Genomic DNA, 17954 nt, shown 5'->3' with positions numbered 1-17954 from the left:
AGCATACCCCCACATGAACTGGAACTATCAAAAAGAAAAGGGACAATAAAATAATAATACAGCCTCTTTTTAAAGTATCATATCACTTGACTTTAGGCAATCACCAAATTCGGCTGGAAAAGGCAGGACCAGACTCCACCTTGCTGTCAGTGTTTTGGTAGCAATCACACCATTAGTGTTCAATGGGGAAGAAATAGAAAAGCAGAGTGATTATTAAAAGTATCTGTGATTACAGAGCACAATTATGGCTATTTCAGTTATTGATTAACCTGTAAACCACCCCCCCCCAAAAAAAATGCCATCCTGTAATAACTCGTTTATCATTTGCTTTCCAAGAAAAGAAATACATTTGCTGTGAAGGGTTTAAGTAGAAGCAAAGATTAGGGCAAGTCAAGTATTAGGACAAGGTGATTACTTAACATCTGTGACCACAAGTAAAAAGCTCAAGGGCGGTGGGGGGAGAGGAAGAATCAACCAGAGTCTGCACTCTCTGAAAAATACATTGGGGGGGGGGGGACAAGTGAAGTGTGATTAATCACCTTGGATGTATGATTGCGTCAATTGACTTACTTTTTCATGATGATTAATCAGCTACAAAAATTATAATTGTCCCACTTCTAGTGGCTGCACGCTGTGCTTGATGACATCATTTTGTCTACAGATACTCAGTGAGTAGTTTTCAAAAGAATATGCAGATGAATTGAGGAGGATGGGAGAGGCAAAAGCCACAGTGTGAACAACATCAGTGATTTTACTGTTCTTACTAGAATTTCACCTGGCTTTTAGAAATACAGTCCAGTCCAGTGACTGGTTCCTAGGAGGACTTGAGGAACTGGGAATGGCCACAGAACACACTTCTGGGAAGCTGTGGCTATATTCTATACAGAGCTGCGTCACATATGGGATTCTCAACATAAATACATCCTGGAGAGTGGTCAGGATGCATATTACACAGGAAAAAATGAGCATGCGAATGGGCCCTTTGAAATAGACGGAATAAGGCAATCATATAACAAATGCTTATTAAAGCAAAGACACAGAAAAGGGTAAAGAACAAATTATTTTACTAGAACTTTCAACTGTGAGTGAACCATTGTCTGCTCTGCATATAATTGTCTGAACCTCTCACTCGTCCAGGTTCAATGGCAGCCCCACATACACAACCATACTCTAGATGAATGATATACTTACTTTTCTGATTATATTACGATCTGTACTCTTTGGATGTAACCCAAGTAAGGTTGTCAATGTGGTTTTAAAAATATCAGTAGAGGCAGCCAGGGGTGTATTGGGGTGGAACCAGGGGCAGGGTTTGACTGGTCAGTGGGTAAACCATGGACAGAAGGTGGGTCCCACCAGGTTTGGATATACCAATAAACTAGGCCTTGTAGGCTTTGGTGTGCTGTGAGGGCATCGGGTGTGGATTTACTCAGCAAAACAATTACTACTAAACCTGACATAAAAGTACCAAAAGTGTAGGTAAAAAATTTATGTTGCTAACCATGTCAGTCCTAAATATTTAGATGAGTGGATATTAAAATTTAAGGCATTAGACTGAAAAGCAGACATTTAAAATTTGTCCATAGATGTGTGTAAAGTGCTGCCAAGTCGTAGTTGACTTATGATGACCCCATACGGTCTTCAATGCAAGAGAATTCACAGGTGGTTTGCCATTGCCTGACTCTGCATAGTGACCCTGGACTTCCTTGGTGGTCTCCCATCTAAGTACTAACCAGGGCCGATCCTGCTTAGCTTCTAAAATAGGGTTGCCAACCTCCAGGTACTACTGGAGATCTCCTGCTATTACAACTGATCTCCAGCCAATAGAAATCAATTCACCTGGAGAAGATGGCTGCTTTGTCAATTGGACTCTATGGCATTGAAGTCCCTCCCCTCCTGAAACACCACCCTCCTCAGGCTCCACCCCAAAAATCTCCAGATATTTCCCAACCCGGAGCTGGCAATCCTATTCTGAGACCTGACGAGATCAGTCTAGCTTGTTTGTGCTTTTACCCTATTCCAAGGAACAGTTGGATAGCAAAAACGTTACATGCTTGCTTCTATGTGCACCCATCCTCAGAACAAAACTGAAGTAATACACACAGTTTTGTCTGTGCAGAGGGTGCATTAGCTGTCCTAAGATCAGTAGCTTTTGTGTGCTTGCTCAGGCATATCTACCGATTTCATGCATACAGGGCTATTGTGGGATTGGACTGAATAATGCACCAACCGACTCTCAGCTTGATATAACATTAATATTACTAATAACAGAGTTAAGCAAAAGCGATTTAGTTTCATTTTCATTTTTTGTATCATACAAAAACTCCTCTTTCCCCCATTTATTTTTGACAGGTCTCCTGAGATTATTTGCATTTTGGCTCGGTGTTGGTCACCGAGTAAGGCTCGGCTAGTGCTGTACAAAAGTCCCATTCGTTTGTTGGCTTTTAATCTTCAGGGAGCAGCTATGAAAGTTGAACTGAGGGCCTTTGAGCTGCATGATCCCTATGGATAGAAATTACTCAGCTCTCTGAAGTCTCGCAAGTTAGCCCTGTAGAGCCTCAGACTCCCTCTGAGCAGTGCTTGGCGTCCAGGACTTTGACAAAATATAAAGAAACAGCTTGAATTTTCTGGCAATTGACATGCCAGTTTCACAAAAGATTCCTCTTTTCTAACAACATTCAAATTTCAACATACAAAAAAAATGGAAACCCAGCTTCTCTATAGCCTCTCACTCCTAATGCTGCTTGCTTGGACTATGTGTGTGTGTTAAGTGCCGTCAAGTCGCTTCCGACTCATGGCGACCCTATGAATGAAAGTCCTCCAAAATGTCCTATCTTTGACAGCCTTGCTCAGATCTTCCAAATTGAAGGCTGTGGCTTCTTTTATTGAGTTCATCCATCTCTTGTTGGGTCTTCCTCTTTTCCTGCTGCCCTCAACCTTTCCTAGCAAAGGAAGTAAAATATCCTCTGGGGATTTTTAGTGAGGGGTCACCAATATGCAGGTGGCAAACAGCTAAGCCAGGTGGGTCTGTGGAAATCCTGAACATGTGCCTGGAGAAGGTGATTAGACACATGAGTGCCAATAAACTGGAGACAAGACTGAGGTGCTGTTGGTCAATGGAGAGGCTGCTCGGGGACTGCAGTGTCAGCCTGTCCTGGAGAAGATTGCACCCCACCTGAAGAAGCAGATGTTTAGCTTTGGAGTGCTATTAGATCCTGGCCTATAGCTGGAGGCTCAGGTCTCCTCCATGGCACATAACTACTTGCATCAGCTTCAGCTGGTTCACCAGCAACAGCCGTTCCTTGAGAAGTATGATCTGGCCATAGTGATCCACGCTCTGATCACATCCAAGTTAGATTGCTGTCATGAGCTCTGTGTGGGGCTGCCTTTGAAAATAATTTGGAAACTTCAGTTGGTCCAAAATCCAACAACCAGGCTACTGTCAGGGGTTGACTACAGGGTTTGTATTACCCCTGAGTTGAATGATCTGCACTGGTTATTCATTGGCTTCTGGGTGCAATTAAGGTTGCCAACCTCCAGGTAGTAGCTGGAGATCTCCTGCTATTACAACTGATCTCCAGCCGATAGAGATCAGTTCCCCTGTAGAAAATGGCCGATTTGGCAATTGGACTCTATGGCATTGAAGTCCCCCCCTCCCCAAACCCTGCCCTCCTCAGGCTCCACCCCAAAAACCTCCTGCCGGTGGCGAAGAGGGACCTGGCAACCCTAGGCGCAATTCAAAGTGCCAGTTCTTACCTATAAGGCCCTGAATGGCTTGGGGCCAGGTACTTGAAGAACGGTCTCCTCCCATACTATCCAGCCCCCCAGTTAAAATCTGCCTCTCAAGACCTGCTCTCTGTGCCCCTGCCTTTGGGTTTTATCTTCTCAGCTTTTTAATGGTCTGCTTCAGTTTTATGGATAGTTTTTTTTTTAATGCTGCTTATGTCCAATGGCTTGTTTTTAATGGCTTTTTAAAAAAATATTGTGGTGATTTTGATTGTAAGCTGCCTCAAACAGGACTCCAAAGAGGCAGCATAGAAATATCCTAAGTAAATACATGCATAAATCTTGGGGGGACATTTGTGAGACCCTATGACCTTATAGAGCCCCGTGGCGCAGAGTGGTAAGCTGCAGTACTGCAGTCCAAGCTCTGCTCACGACATGAGTTCGATCCCAATGGAAGTTGGTTTCAAGTACCCTGCTCAAGGTTGACTCAGCCTTCCATCCTTCCGAGGTCGGTAAAATGAGTACCCAGCTTGCTGGGGGTAAAGGGAAGATGACTGGGGAAGGCACTGGCAAACCACCCCGTAAACAAAAGTCTGCCTAGTAAACGTCGGGATGTGACGTCACCCCATGGGTCTGTAATGACCCGGTGCTAGCACAGGGGACTACCTTTACCTTTTTATGACCTTAAACCATTAATGACAGCTATGATTCACATGCCATCATTAAGGATCTTTATGATCTGCTGATGAATGCTGCCATGAGGTAGGAAAATATACAAATGGGATAAAAATTAGACATAAAGATTATTAAAGGAGAACAATGCATGAAATCATGATCCTTTCCTCTGAATTTGCCTGTATGAATAAGAGAGTGGTTCCAAGCACCAAGACCCTGAACAAGTTGTCTCACTTGGGCAGGGAACAGGAAGGGGTGGAGCGGAGGAAAGGACCAGTTTGAGCGGAACTGAGACAGGGTGAGAGAGAACCTGTATACCAATCTTAGCATCCAGTGGAGACTCCAACACAGATTCAGGGGTCCGTGTTGCTGAGCAGCAAGGAAATACAAAAGAGGAAGGAGCAAGACCACGCGTCATGCATCAGAGAGTGGCTAAAGCAGCTCATAAGACATAGGTAGTCTTAAGGTATCGCCTCACTTTGGGGAAGGATTCTGTCCCCAGTTACAAGCATGCAGGGCATAAGAATTAATCTATTCTTCCTTTTCTGGGCTTGGAAACAAAGGAATGTTGAGATGGCAGCCACCTATGTACGCAGACAGTGCCAAGAGGATAGAATCAGCTTGGTATCAGACACGGAAACATTTAGGGGCAAATTCAAACAGTATGGAAGCAGGAAGGGGGTCTAGAGGTGCTTGGTCTAATATGGGCATGATTACTGAGTGAAATAATAGGTATTGAATGATGATGATAAGGTCCAGCCAAAATGGTAAGCAATTCAATATGTTAATGTTTTCAGGGAGAGTCTCATTGGTAAAATACTGCCAGTTCCTAATTATGAAGCACAATCCCATGTAGTCTGAGCCCCTGTTTCTTCAGCTGTAGCAACTCTCCATAGGCTTGTACTGGTGGTGTCTCTGAGTGCCAGTCTTTGCCATTCTCTTAGGGTCTTTCCCCCTTTCAGGTTGATCTCAGAGCACTCCTAGCTGGCACGGCCACATTAAGGGCAGTCCATTCTCCCTTTCATGGGATTCTTTGTATTACCTCAATGCATGGACATAGATCACGATGGGTAGCCTTGTTAGTCTGTCTGTAGCAGTAGAAAAGAGCAAGACTCCAGTAGTACCTTAAAGACCTCCAGAAATACCCTACCAGAAATTTGGTTAGTCTTTAAGGTGCTGCTGGACTCTTGGTCTTTTCTACTACCTCAATACAGGTATTATGTTGGGGGTGTGGGACAGGAGAAGGTCTCAGCTTCAAAATAGAGATTTAGTATCCCAAACAGAGACACTAAGGTAGTTTAGCATAGTACACAATAACCCTGCAATGCTGATTATGTCCATTATATAGAAAGCTCTATGGCCAGGGTTAGTCAAATACACAAGTGCACAAGGATTTGTATGGCTAATGATGTTTTATTATTGATATTTTAAGACTGAATATAATTTCATTCTTTGGGGCATAAGCCCATTATTAACTGAAGGGCTTCAGGAAGAAACTACCACATAGGAAGAGGATCTGGTATCCATATTTATACACAATATATGGCTTCTTGCATTCTCCTCTATAATACCTTGACAATTGGCTCCTATCAGAGTCAGGAGATTGGGTTAGATGGATCACTGATTTAATCCAGTCTGGCAATTCTTTAGTTTCACAGAAGAGTATGCAACAGCGGGTATTGCTTTTTCATGTAAGGCTGGAAAATGTCATCATTGTTGAGTAGTTAAAATGCAGCATTTTATAAACATACAGCCCTGAAGGCTCTTAGGAAAAGATTTTACATTAGGATCTTGGTTCATCTGTATGGCTTGATGTACTAAGATCTGACACAATAACCCAAATGATGATTTATTCTAGGCAATTTTGTCCCATCAGGCCAAATTCAAATATACTAATGGACTCAACAGAAGGACTGTGCACTGCAGAAACCTCAACCTTTGTTCGCTCACTATCAAGTATATTTGTGCCTACATGCAGAATATGAGAGAATATTTTCAGCTTCAAAGTTCGAAACCTTATTTAGAAGGACACATTTTTCTAAATGAAAGGTTTTTTTATTTACAAAAACACTTTAGAGGGAAATGTCATCTGAATATCACCTTTAAAAGCATCCCCTCCAATTCCATTCTAAGGTAATAGATTTCCAAGAAGTATCTAAAAATCTCACTGACGACCTATAATGAAGATAGTTTCAGAGGGTATGTTGGTCTGCATAGAACATCTAGATTCCAGTCCAGGAGCAACAAGATTTTTGGGGAATAAACCTTTGAGAGTCAAAGCTCCCTTCTCCAGGTCTGTATCTGCCTGCTTGCCTTATAACTGGTTGCTTCTGGACTCGAATCTAGTTGATCTATAATGAAGGATCCTGTTTCTGCAAATATAGCATTAAAACCTCAACATTCACAATAATCATTATTTTTTCTTGCCAGACTGATCTCCTTTTGTCAGCCATGGTTGATTAAAATTAGCTTTTTTTTTCACAAACCCAACAGTTTTCTCGACTTTTTAATACAGGTGGCTTTTGTCACTAGCATCTCAAAGATCATTCATTACAATTCTATTCACAGCTGATGCATCCCGTACATACATATGCAACCAACCAGGGATCGATCCTGTTTAGTCCAGAGATTATGAAAGTGTTATTGCCACGTATCACCCCTGAGCTGAAGGGTCTGCACTGGAAAGCGATCACTATGGTGACATCAAAATGTTCAGTGCAGTGTTGTATGTGACATTAGCCTCATTGAGCAACACCTCAAGCTATGACCTGCTCTTTCAGAGAGTGTGCAACTACCTCCAGTACAGGCTGACTCCTCAGAACTAGCTTTATTATTGATGAGCACCTTGTCTGGACTGAGCTTCAGGCTATTGACCCCAGCCATCCCATTACCATCTCCAAGCAGCTATTTAGGAACTTTACAGACCAACCATATTTTACTATTAGGGAGAAATAGAGCTTGGTGTCATCTGCATATTGGGGCACCTCACTCCAGAACTCTGCATCATTGCCTGGTGGTTTAACAGCAGTCCTCCAGAACCAAAGTAGCCTTGGTAGGGAAAGAGCCACCCTAGCAAGGTGTTGGGGTATGAAATCCTTGCATAAGGACATTGTTTCTATTGGAGGGAGGGTGTTGCAAGCTGGGAGAATTCTTGACCGTTAGAATTCTGTCTTTGGCCCTTAGGTCGGTCGATTAAGCTTTCTCTCTCTGTTAAGAAAGTATGTTTCAGTCAGTTCAAACATTATTATATCTGTTCTTGTAGGTTACCGGGCCGTGTGACCGTGGTCTTGGTATTTTCTTTCCTGACGTTTCGCCAGCAGCTGTGGCAAGCATCTTCAGAGGAGTACCACTGAAGGACAGTGTCTTTAAGTGTCTCTCACACTGAGATGAAACATATATCAGATATTTAGCTCTTATGATCACTTCCTGCAAGCAGGATGTGAGCTAAACTGGTGCATGATGTCATGCTTCCTTGAGTTTGTTTTGCTTTTTTAATTTTGACTGACTGATTTATTCAGGGTTGTGCATTACAAAATTCCCAAGGTGAAAAATGCATGATAATCACTCAGGTTATTACCATGATTTTCTGGAATGGTTACACGCATCTGGGATTCTTAGGCATTAAAAAAAAACCCCATTTCCCTGAAAAATTGTGGTTTTTCATGTTCAGGTGCTTAACGTCAGCAGCAGCAGATCCCTTGTTTTTCTTTGATTCTCCAAATTTCCCTGACAGTGGCCCAAGGAAGGTAGCTCCTGGTCAGCACAAGCCAGGCTCAGGGTCTGACAGAGCTGCAAGTCTGGCTGGTTCCTTCTCTTTCCCTCCCTCCTGTGGGGGTGGGGCCCATTCCCCCTCTCAGTCTGCACCTCTGCAAGAAGGATGGCTGGGGGCATCTTGTTCAGGGGCCTGTAGAATTGGAACACTTGGTTCAATTTGCTTGAAACTTGAGGGAGGGTCTTTAATGGACAGGTGGCACAAGCTCTCCTGCTATTTTGGTGCCATTGGGTTGAAAAAAAGTCCACCATAGGGAATAATAGCAGAGGTGCAGTTATGGCTGGCTTGTTCTTGCCTCCCTCCTTTGTGGGGGTAGAGCCCCTTTCCCCTCGGCAAGTAGGATGATTGGGGGCACCTTGTTCAGGGACCCTTAGAACTGGACCCCTTGGTCCAATCCACGTGAAATTTGGGGATATTTAGATTAGAGAGAGGACTATGTTCTGACCCAATTTGGTGCCATTATCTTCAATAAAAGCTTCCTCAGGCCCTCAAATTGGTTCCCCGTTGGTCCTAAAATAATGGTCCTAAAAATCTGGACCCCCCCTCAAAAAAACCCATGGATTTGAAACCTGCATTGGTAATGTCCTTTCCAAAACCCAGAAATCACAGTAAAGGTTCCCCCCTGCTGAAATCCCAGATATGAAATCATAACAACAACAAAAATTATCAGCGTACACCTTTAGATCATTTATTTAAGTATTACTATGTATTTGAGTTTTTTTTAAAAAAATGTTCACTGTCTTGAGAGCCCTGGCTATGAAGTGGCCATAAAAATAATTATTTAAATAAATGAATAGAATTTTGCATCTGTATAACCTATGCAGCTTCTTGTATTTGGAAAAGCTAACCTCACACAGGAGTTTTTAGTCTTAAGGGTTTTTTTTTTCCTTGGTACCTGCTAATTGTTAATTATTAGAGACTAAGTCACTGAAGTGAGTCCTTTGGCTGGTGTCTCAAATCCTGTCATTTACTACTACACAAATCAGCAGGGTGATAGAGTGTCTTTAAATTAGGTTACCACCATGCAGTTATTGGACAGGGAGTAATTGATAAAACCATTAGTAACACTTGTAGAGATAACAGCCAGCAAAATCATGCAACCATAATTATTCCTAATGGATACATGCTATAAATTGTGGCAAGAAAAAATCTCGTATTATCTTTCAATCAAATTTGACAGTCCTGGTAGATTACTGTAGACTAAATGCTTGTGTATGGGTTGGTGGGGGGAGGATGACCTATCAGGCTTTCTTTTCTTCCCTCCTCCCCACACTACTTTCACTTCTTTTTCTCCATCAAATTATGGACTTTCTGTACGTAATTTATTTCTGTGATAGCTCTAAGGATAAGGGAAACAAAGTGCACTTTATTATTTGTATTGTCTGTAGCGTTTTATATTTTCTGTCACAAATAAGACACATCAAGAGATTTTGTAATGTGACAACATGAAAAGAATTACCAGTTTGAATACAGGATTGAAGGTTACATTATAGGTTTTTCCCCCAACAATAAAATTTATACTTTAATAACATATAAAGTTTTATCTGTATTCTTCTGTTATCATTGGTTTCACAGAATAAAGCTGCTTGTGCATCAGTAACATGGCAATGGCAGTAACAGTGATAAAAAGAAATCACTGGCCTTGCTATCTTTCCCCCTACCACCTTATTCTCTTTATTGAGTATGCTTTCAAAGACCATCTGCATAAACACGGAAGATTATAACTTATAGGCATACCAGTTTGTAACTTGCTATCATATGCTTTAGCAACATTTACGAGGATACAGACAAATTGACAGAACAAGGGGAAACATTAACTACAGTATGGAAAAAGAATCACATAAAAATATCTTCTCAGAAGAGAGGTGTATAATTTACTGGAATCCTGGGCCCTTAATCTATTTTTCTGCTGTGGTTATTACCATGCAGTTCAACAATCACAATTAATTACTTGAGTAACTCTCTTGTCCCATGGTAACTCCCATATGCTCTCACAGTCATGAAAAGGCCCATTAACATTTTTATTCCTGATTTGAAAGAAATAGTTGGGAACGGAATAGCTCAGGAGGATTCTGTGTCTTGTTGAAATCACCAAGCACAGGCTGTCAGGGATTGCTCTCTGGTGCCTTGTATCATAGAAGGCATCATCTGCAGAGGGGGGGGGGTCTGCTTTGCCGCCAAGTTGGTGCTCTTTTGCTAATGAAAAAGCACAGAGAGCAGCACACAAAAATGAAGTAGCGTTGGAACTGGCCCCTCATCTGCTGTAGCAGCTAAAAACCGAGTGGCAAGCTGAGACATTCCTGGATCATATGAACTCTTTTGGTGGCATTGAGGAATTTGGGACCTGCCTGTCCTTTGTATGGTATACTGGCCTGCTTTTCAAAACTGCTGTAAGCCCCACCAAGATGATGTAAATGAAGCAATTTACATGCTCAGAAGTAGATTTGTCCCCTACTTTATTCCCTACTAGAGGTGAATAAATAGGAGGGACTTTACGCTGGCAAGATGCGCAACCCTACCTTCAGTGATTTTAGAAGGTAGATATAAGAAGGTACCGAGATCATAGAGACTCTGCCCCTGTAAGTTGGGAGAAATAGACACAGTCGAACATGCTTTCCTTAAGTGTCCCTTTAATGAGGAAGCTAGACTAAAGTTCATAGTTCCCTCACTTAAAAAAACTACTGCTATCTCTGAAGAGGGAAAAACCAAATACTTACTTTGGGAGGGGGATGCCTCAGTCACAAAGCAGGTTGCTAAATTTTGAGCATTCATTTGTAAGACTCGCTCATAGAGTGGGCCTCAGAAACTTAAATGAATATTAATCTTTTAACTTCTCACTATGTAAGGAATTTTATATTGTTATTATAAGTATGCCAGGTGCCTTATAACTTTGTATTTTATAAGAGTATATATTTATTGTTGTCTGGCTGGTGCCGTATCAATAAACTTTTACATTTACATGCTCAGAAGGTACTACAAAGCATTGCTAAGCACTGTGATACCATCATCATAGGAAGTGATTGTAAGGTTGCCAGGCCTGCAAACCAGCAGGAGCTTTGGTGGTGGAGACATCAGAATCACATGTGTCATGACATCACTTCAAGGAAAAAGTGGAAGTAATGTCACATTGCTCTAGGAATCACTGGAAACTCTATGGTAAAACCATACAATTCCTAGCAATTCCTAGAGTGACATGATGTCACTCCTGGGATTCTGCTTTCAAGTGAGGTCATGGCACATACAACACCTGTATTTTTTTTTTCATTTTTCTCCTGCTGTTGTTCCATGTGGTGGTGTGCAACAAAGAGTGCTGGTGGGTCTCCTACCACAAAAGGAGGCCTGGCAACCCTAAGTGAGAGCATACAGGCCCAATAGTAGCAGTCAGTATGGTCAAACAGCTGTCAGGGCCCATTAACAGATAAGGGGCCTACCACTGACCAGAGACATCTACCAACAAGCTCTGCAATCTTTTATTGACCTTATGTTCATAGGAATAGTGTTGCCAACTCCAGATTGGGAAATGCTTGGAGATTTGGGTGTGGAGCCTGGGAAGGAAGGGGTTTGGGAAGGGGAGGGACTTCAGTGGGATATAATGCCATTAAGTCCACCCTCCAAAGGTGCCATTTTCTCCAGGGGAACTAATGTATTTTGTTTAATTTATTTACGTTATTTGTAGTCTATCTTTCTTACCAGGACAGTACAATCAACAGAGTGGGACATCCAAAAGACAATGCACTAAGCATAAATAAGTGTTAACATTTTAAACAAAATGTTTAAAATATTTTCAACAAAAGCAAAAAATGTGTAGTAGGAGCCTACCTATAGCAACAGACACTACAAACACAGTGGTATACCCCACAGTAGGGATGTGCATCTCAAACACTTCCAATGGAGCTTGGCGAGCCAGAGAGAGTGCTTTTTAAGTGTTCTCTTCCTTTCAACCCCCTGCTGGGACCCCGAGGATTGGGGCCAGGCAAGAACTCTCCGGGGGACTCCCCCTCTCTTCAGAGAGCCAGGTGAACCGGCGATCGCTCTCTTTCAACGTGATCTGGCGATTTCAGCACGGGGGTTTGTGGAGAGACCAACCAGGCTGGCCTTCACCATTTCTGTGTAACTGTGTGAGTGTAAGATGGGTGAGTGTTAAAGAACTTCGAGAACCCCAAACAAAGCTTACTTCAGGGTTGTTCAAAAGAAAATTAAACTAAGAAGGGGGTGAAGAAATTTGTGGTGGCAGAGACAGCGGGGGAAGGCGGCGGTGGGGCAGATTACAAGCAGCCAGCAGAGATGGGCAAACGGAAGGGGGGGAAGAGCTGGGAGAACAAGAACGAATTAAACGATTTAAAAGCTACAATAAAAAGGCAGGTAGCTTGGTTAAAGAAGTAAAGGAGAGAGGGGAAGATCAGAAACATCAGAAAAAACAAAGGAGAGCAGCTCAAGTCCGCAAAACAAAATCAAAAGTAAAAGCGGGTGGTGAGCAAGCGGCGGGCGCCATTACGCAGCACTGAAACAAACAAGTTTCTCCGTGTTTCAACAAGCGGCTAATGATCCTAAGGCTGTCAATTTGGTTCGTCCCGAACCAAAAAACAGCCGAATTTTCCCCGACACGGCGGTTTCTAGTTTGGATGGAGCCGAATTCAAAAAAGGCAGGAAAACAATGAGCCGAATTAGGCGAGTTTGGGGGCTCTGAATCAGCAGCATAACCATAAAGGCATTAAAAACACATTTGCGCCTTTCTGCGGTTCTGGGGGGGGCATGTTTGGAGGTAGAGGTCCCAAAATTTCAGTGTAGCTTCAGGGGATCCTTCTTGCAAGAACCCCCAAGTTTTGTAAAGATTGGGTCAGGGGGTCCCGACTTAATTCACCATCTAAAAGAAATAGAGCATTCCATCAATTGACAAAACAAAAAACAGATATAATTTGTATTCAGGAAACACATATTAAACAAGCTCATGAACACTTATTAAAGAATAAAAGATTAGGCCATGCAATCATCACATCAGCAAAGGAAAACCAAAAAAAGGAGTGGTGATCTATTTAAGAAACCCACATCTTCAAATAATCACTGAGATTAAAGACCCGGGAGATATCTTCTGGTTAAGCTACGATCGATGGAAGGGAAAATCTGGACTCTGATGTGTATTTACGCACCAAGTAATGGAAGACAATAATTTTTTGAGAAAATATTTCACTTACTACTAGAAGAGCAAGAGGGAGAAATAATGGTGATTGGAGACATGAATGGTTTTATAAATCCCAAAATCGACAGATCAAAGAATCATAAAGGAGGTTGCCTCCCAAAAATAGTTAAACAATACATGGACTTATTACAATTACAAGATGTGTGGAGAATTAAAAACAATGCCAAAAGAGGGTGCACAAACTACTCACAAAGACATGATTCATATTCAAGAATCGATATGTGTTGGATTTCCAAGACAATGTTAAATAGTTTAGAAGATGTGGAAATGTTGCCAAAATTATTATCGGAGATGGAGACTGGATGATAACTTATTGCTGAAAAAAGAAGTGATACTCCAATGCAAAAAAGAATTGAAAGAATATTTTGAATTGAATCTCTCACTGGACATTCCAATTGCAAAGGTTTGGGATGCAAGCAAAGCCTTCATGAGAGGAAGATTGATTGCCATTAATTCCAAACTCAAAAAACAAAAAAGACAGCGAAGAGATCAATTGATAGAAGAAATGCAAAAATTGGAAGAGCAGCATGCAGGCAAAAGCAAAAAAAAATCTTGAATGAGATAAAGAGAAAAAAAGCAGAAATTGACATGATTGACATGATTGCAAAGGAAAATTTTATTTGCAAAACAAAAGTTCTTTGAACATGCGAACAAGCCAGGAAAATTCCTAGTATACTCACTTAGAAGACAAGTGGGCAAAAAGACAATAATGGACATCAAGATAATGGACAAAATCAGTTTCAAAGAAAGAGATATAAAAGAACATTTTTTAAAATATTTTGAAAATTTATATCGAACTCAGATACATAAGAATAAGCAAGATGAAATAGACAAATATATCACTGACTCTAAGCTGAAAACATTTGAAAAAGATGATTTATGGTGGAACCAAAATATTACTATACAAGAGATTACTTCAGCAATTGCAAATCAGAAAACGAACAAAGCTCCAGGCACAGACGGCTTAACTGCAAGATATTACAAATGCTTTGAAGAGGAAGTAGCCTTATATCTGCAAAAGCTGTTGAATGATATACCAGAAAGTGGAAAGATTCCAGAATCGTGGCAAGAAGAGCATATCACATTAATTCACAAAGAAGGAAATGATCCTCAATTGCCTGCTTCGTACAGACCGATATCTTTACTAAACATGGATTACAAAATATTTGCTTCTATCTTGGCTGAAAATAGGTCAAATCATACACCTTGATCAAACTGGTTTTATTCCGAAAAGACTTATGCGGGACAACGTGCGTTTCATTATTAATGCCATAGAACATGTAAAACAGAAGAAAAGCAAAGCGGCTTTTATCTTTCTAGATGCAGAAAAAGCATTTGATAACATCCAATGGGACTTTCTATTAAAGACTATCGAAAGTTTGAACTGTGGCAATAATTATATACAATGGATCCAGAGTATATATCAAAGACAATCAGCAAGATTAGTGATTAATGGGAAGTTATCTGAAAAATTTGAAATCAATAAAGGCACTAGATAAGGATGTCTGTTATCTCCGCTTTTATTCAACATGGCTTTGGAAGTGCTAACAACCAGATTAAGACAAGATGAAAAAATTGCTGGTCTGAAAACCTCTGGCAAGAAGTACAAATTAAAGTGCTATGCTGATGATGTGGTCTTAACTTTGGAAGATCCGGCAGAATCAATAGAACATCTCATGAAAAAAAATGAAAAATATGGTCAATTTTCTGGATATAAAATAAATAAAAATAAAATGAAGATTATCTTAGAAAACATAGATAACACTGAGAAGCAAAACATCCAGCAGCTGACAGGATACAAAGTTACAGAGGAACCGGTAAGGTATTTGAGAATCTATCTTATTGGGAAAAATCAAACATTGCTAAAAGACAACTATCAGAAAATGTGGCTGACAATACAGAATAACTTAGAAAGATGGACTAAGTTGAATCTGTCATGGACGGGCAGAACAGCAGTAATAAAGATGAATTTATTACCGAGATTGACTTTTCTCTTCCAAATGCTTCCATACAAATAGAAGAAAAAACACTGGCTGAATGGCAAAGACAAATTAATAAATTTGTATGGGCAGGCAAAAAAACCAAGGATTAATTTCAAAGTCATGCAAGATGAGAAGAAAAGAGGAGGACTGGCACTACCAAATATCAAGTTGTATCATCAAGCGGCAGGATTATCTTAGATTGCCGACTGGATCAGAGGCCCAAATAAAAAAATGTTGGATAAAAAAGGGAACATGGGATTGTGGTCTTCATTACTATCTGTGGAAAACAAAAAAATCAGAGATATTTGCACAGAGGCACATTATCAAAGATGGACTGATGAAGACATGGACCAGGAACAAAAATAGATTGAGTTCTTTACCACCTCTAATGATGTCTCCTACAGATACATACCTAAGCAAGGGAGAGAGAAAACGTACAGATTTTATAAGATACCACGACATGTTAAATGAACAAGAGGAAATAAAATCTTGGGATGTGATGAAGCAGAGCAAAAAAGTAGATTAGCTAACCTACAATCAAATGATTATGAAATTATGACAAGACTGTTATCAACAGGCTAAACTAAAAAAAATACAGAATTTGAAAATCTAATCAGTAAAGAGACAGAACGTATTTTGGGAAAAATTTACAAATTACTGCTCAAATTTGAAACAGAACAAGAGCAAGTTAAAGTATGCATGATTAAATGGATGAAAATTTTCAAGAAAGAGATAACAATGCAGCAATGGGAAAGACTATGGACTAAGTCAATTAAATTTACTGCCAGCAATAATCTGCAAGAAAACTGGTACAAACAATTTTTCAGGTGGTAAATCACACCAGTGGATATTAAAAAGATAGACAAAACATATGATTGCTGCTGCTGGAAATGCAAAGATAAAGACGGAACCTACTTTCATTTGTGGTGGACTTGTAAAAAGGGGAGAAAATATTGGACACAGATTCACCAAGAAATGCAAAAGATTCTTAAGATCAAATTCCCAATGAACCCAGAAATTATGTTACTGGGGATAGAACCAGAGAACCTGGAAAATAATCATAGAGAACTTTCTGGATATCTCATGACTGTGGCAAGGATAGTATTGGCAGTATCGTGGAAACAAGAGACTGTTTCGGACTTAGAAAAATGGCAACAAAAAATGGAAGAATTTGCGGTGATGGCCAGACTAACCAATATCCTGAAAGAAAGAACGATTTATGACTCACAGAACAAATGGGAATGCTATTTTGAATATGCTAACTGGAGTGTAGAATAAAAATTTAACAGAGATAGAAAATAATAGTCATATATTTTGAACAAGTTATAGATAAAGATAAATTTAGAGCATAAACATAGACAAGTTCAGTAATGTTTAAGTAAATATCGTAACAATAGAACAATGTTTATGTAAATTGATTCCTGAAGTAAGCGCAAAATGTATGAATGAAAGTGTATGTATATGTTTGTTTGTTATCTTCTCTTTTGAAAATGTTAATAAAATATCTTTAAAAAAAGTGGGGATGTGCATCTCAAAAAAAATCAACATATTTTCAGATCTGAATATAAGGGAATAAAGAAAAAATCAGGGTTCCCAGTTATCCGGGTTCCACATACCAGTTTATTATTCAGATATGGTTTCTTTCAGGATGATACTATTCAGCATCATTATTCGCTATGGAAAATATTTCTGGGGGGCCAGAAAGGCTGTTTTTTTTTTAAGCTAATGGCACCAAAATTACAGGGGGGTTGCTGGCACGTTTCCATTCAACAATCCCCAATTTTCAAGTGAATGGGAGCAAGAGGTCAGAATCTATGGGTTCCTGAACACGGTGTCTCCAGGGCAAACAGTAAGCAAACACTCAAGAGCAAGCAAAGCAACTACTGGCCAAAAGCCTCCCAATGGAAACAGAACCAACAAGCCCCAAAAACTAATGCAGAACCAAAGAATCCCAGTGGAAACATGGGACAATGTGGCAAGCCTAACCCAATAAATGTCAAATCAGAGAATCTCAACCAATATCAAACTAGAGAATCCTCCAAAGCAAACAGATTAAACAGTTTTTTGACATTTGTTGGAAACTCAACAAATGTCAAACCTGAGAATCCAAGCCAATTTAGAACTTGAGTCCAAGCCAATGTAAAACCAAAGAATCCAATGCAAACCTCAAACCTGATGCAAAGTAACGAGCAAAGAACACAATTTTGTAAGACCAACAAAGCCAATTTTAAATCCTCACCTGGAGATTGGCAACCCTAGCAGGCAGATATAGACAAAGCTACAATACTTTCCAGCAGATGCAGAGACTCTGTTGTCCTAGTAGTTCTGTTGTCCTAGTAGTGCTTAGTTTAGCCAATAGTCACCATACTATAAGAAAATAGTGGCCTTTTTAGCATTTAGAAGAAACTATCAGTAGGCCTTTCAGACAGTCAGTATTGTCACAACAGCCACAGAAGAAGAGACTCTTCACCAACTTTGTGCAAAAAAAGTTTTCCCGAGCACTGGCCTCAGCTCCTTCTTTGGCCTGGGGGTGGTTAAATTTAAACCAGGCTCAGCCATATAGCTACACTCACTCCACCCTTTCTTTTCCAGTCATCAGATG

The sequence above is a fragment of the Euleptes europaea genome, chromosome 10, assembly GCF_029931775.1.
Source record: "Euleptes europaea isolate rEulEur1 chromosome 10, rEulEur1.hap1, whole genome shotgun sequence".
Taxonomy (NCBI): Eukaryota; Metazoa; Chordata; class Lepidosauria; order Squamata; family Sphaerodactylidae; genus Euleptes; species Euleptes europaea.
Note: the sequence above shows the minus strand (reverse complement) of the source record.